At 39.6% G+C, this 3279-nt stretch overlaps 1 pseudogene; it reads right to left on the bottom strand.

The window, feature by feature from the left end:
• On the bottom strand, positions 1-2745 carry LOC122278250 (annotated as a pseudogene).
• Positions 2746-3279: the final 534 nt, after the last annotated feature.

Genomic DNA, 3279 nt, shown 5'->3' on the forward strand with positions numbered 1-3279 from the left:
ATCATCACCACTTGAGGCTAATTTTTCTTTTTGTTCTCATTTCTTGTTTTAATTTGAGACGGCATGCATAGGACTATCAAGCCTGTACTTGTACCTCTTAGCTACCACCAAGTAGCTAGAGAAGTTGATCAAGCTCAATATAGAAAGCAACCAGTAGAAGAGATTCAAATGGTTTCCGTTGATATTGTCCCCTGCCAACTGACCTCCACTTCTGGTAATATCCTTTGCTTCACTGTTTACTATATTAACCACTATGGTGCTGAGAAAATACCCAAGAGCCATGGAGCTCCATAGGAAGCAAGTTGAAATGGATTTCACGCCTTTTGGTGCTTCTGAATAGAAAAACTCAAGGAGCCCCACGTACGTGAACAGGTCTGCAATCCCAAATATGAAGAATTGAAACGATAGCGGCCAAAACGTACTAATGGGCAATGGCTCTTTCACTGGGATTGCATCGAGCATATTACTGTCTCTTGCTACGTCTTTTCTCTTTACTTCCATTATTCCAGCCACGGCCATGGAGATGGATGACAAAATTAGGCCAACTCCTATACGTTGCAGGTGGGTGATGCCGGTGGTTTTGAGTGCAAAGGGAACGAAAATCCTGTCGTAGGCAGGGATTATGACGATCATGAATACGACGGGGATGATGGGGAGTGAGGCTGGTGGGATGTTTAAAGATTTGGTGAAACTAGTGTCCATGGTGCGACCTTGCTGGATCGAGAACGTTTGGAGCTGAGCCAGGCAAAGGGTCATGATAATCGTGCAACAAAAAATTGGGATCATGCCTAGTATTACTTTGGCATTTTCCACTTGAGTCACTCTGCAGAGTTTCCATGGGTTTGGAGCTTCAGGTCTACTATCCTGCCCTGTAGATGTTGGTTGGACGGCTGCTTTGTCTAAAAACCTGCGTGGGATTTTAGCATGAAATGTTAAAGCAAAGAGGAACAACCGAACAAATATATATATATATATATATATATAGGAGAGCATGCAGCTTTCTATTGATGCGTGAACTAACTCTTCTCCTTTGCAATGGATATAAAAGAGAATTGTGCAAATTCTGGAGATCCAAAGCCAAAAAGGGACATGTTGTGTCAATTTATGTGCAAATTAACTCAAGGTTGGGAGAGAACCTGAAAATGTCTCTGTGAGGTAAGAATTCTGCTTCCACAGCAGCTTCCTTGTCATTTTCAATCTCATAGAGATCTGCGGGGTCCTCAGGAAGGTGAAGATTTCTGTTGCGAATAGCTGCAACATGGACCTGAGAAAAGAAGAAACACAAGCAGGATGTTCAGGAAACATTGATCAAGAACTAACAGATAATAAGAGCAAGCACTAAGCTTGGTCTTAGTTGAAAGGCAGAGATATTATTCAAAACTAAAGGTGTTCCTGTCTTTAAGAACAAAACCAAGATATTGATACAAGAGGTTTAACCAATTATGCTAACCTGTATGATTTCAGTGATGGGGCTATTTCCTTGAATCACTTGTATCCTGTAAATTGACAGTCCCGAAGCAAAGACAATCACAGCCAAGAACAAGGAGATGGAAGAGATCCCGAAGCCCCAGTCCCAACCTTTATTACCTTGAATCCACATAATTAACGTCAAGCTAATAGCACCACCAACACATACGGCCAGTAAAAGGCCATTGAAGAAGCTGGACATCTGCCTTGCTTCTTTTGGGTCTTTTTCATCAAATTGATCAGCTCCATGTGATGGCAATGCAGCTTTGACTGATGCAGACCCAGCAGCAAGCATATACAGACCAACAAAGAGGAGGGCAGCATTGGCACCATCAATTTTCTCACGGCGAGAAGCTGGATCAAAGATTTTGCAAACTGGGGGCTTGGGATGGTGAGCTTGCAGTGCTAACAATGCTAGTCCCTGATAAAGAAGCACGCGAAACAGAAAGTTAAAATCATAGTTATATTTTTTTTGAACAGAGCAAAATATGAATAGAAAAAATGGCCAGTCACTTTTAGTCAATTGCCATAATCAGTACTTCTGTAAGTTCTATAATTACAGGTTACTATTGTTGTTTTGGTCAGTCTGAAATAGACTTCAAATTATAGAGCATGGGAAAGTCTAAATAAATTCTTCCCCCACTCTAACGTCTTGCTTTAAAAAGCTCTCTTATTGCATTCCACTACTCGAAGAGAGGTGAGGAGTTTTGACAGAAGTATACGGCTTAGATATTTGACGACAATGAAGATGGATATAGGATTTGTTATTAAGCATACCAAAAACTCGAGGCTTCCAGCAAAGACAACAGTTTTGAATCTGCCAATATAAGTATCTGCAAGAAGAGCAGCCAGATTGGAGAGAATGTAAGCAGTTCCCATGTAGTTGGTTAGCTGATTAGCAGCCTCGGCAATTTCCATATGCATCACCCCCATTAAAATATGTTATCAAGTTCACGGCCAGTGCAAAGGTTGCAAGGTGCTCAAAAGCAAACGTGGCTACAACATCATAAACATTAATATTTGTTAAACAAGAAATTTAAGTCATGGCCTACAAAACAATTAATATGGATGATCGATGCATGATCTTCTTATAACTGGCAATAATATATATACAACACCATTAAGCTATATATCTTTCTATATATACAAAACCAAGTTGAGTTTTGACGTACAGAGTATGAGCAACGAAGTTCTGGTTCCTCCATGTTTGTACTTCAAAGCTGCTCTTCCCTTCCAGTCGATCTTTCCTTCAACGATCAGCTCTGGTTTCTCCTACATACACACCAAATTATGACCTTACGAAAGAAAGTTATGAACCTGAAGCAAGAACATATATTTATATATATATATATTTATATATATATATATATATTTATATATATATATATATAATAGGCCATGCATAAATGTGAGGCAAACATTGAAAAGATCAAAACCAAAATACCATAGATAGCTAGCTAGTAGAAAGAGTCTATCTGGATCTGTTGCCTGGTGCAAAAGAGCACTTATAATGCTGAGATTGGTACGTAGAAGCTAAGAAAATAATGAGCTTCATTGGTGTGTATATATATAAGCTGCAATCGCTGTGAAAAATGGCCGGGCTGACCGAGTGTTGCTTGTTAGCCGTTGTAATGACCACAACGCCCTTATTCTTGTTTGTTTGTAATTAACGTATTTTATGCCGAGAATTGCCGTCTCCTTGAGGGAAAGATCCGAAGGATGCTATCAACCTACCTTTTAATAATATGCACTTCAAATTAGATAATTGTTATATTTATGTACCTTTTGATTGAAAGTAACGCGCCCTGGTCC

Source organism: Carya illinoinensis, chromosome 10 (assembly GCF_018687715.1).
Source record: "Carya illinoinensis cultivar Pawnee chromosome 10, C.illinoinensisPawnee_v1, whole genome shotgun sequence".
Classification (NCBI taxonomy): Eukaryota; Viridiplantae; Streptophyta; class Magnoliopsida; order Fagales; family Juglandaceae; genus Carya; species Carya illinoinensis.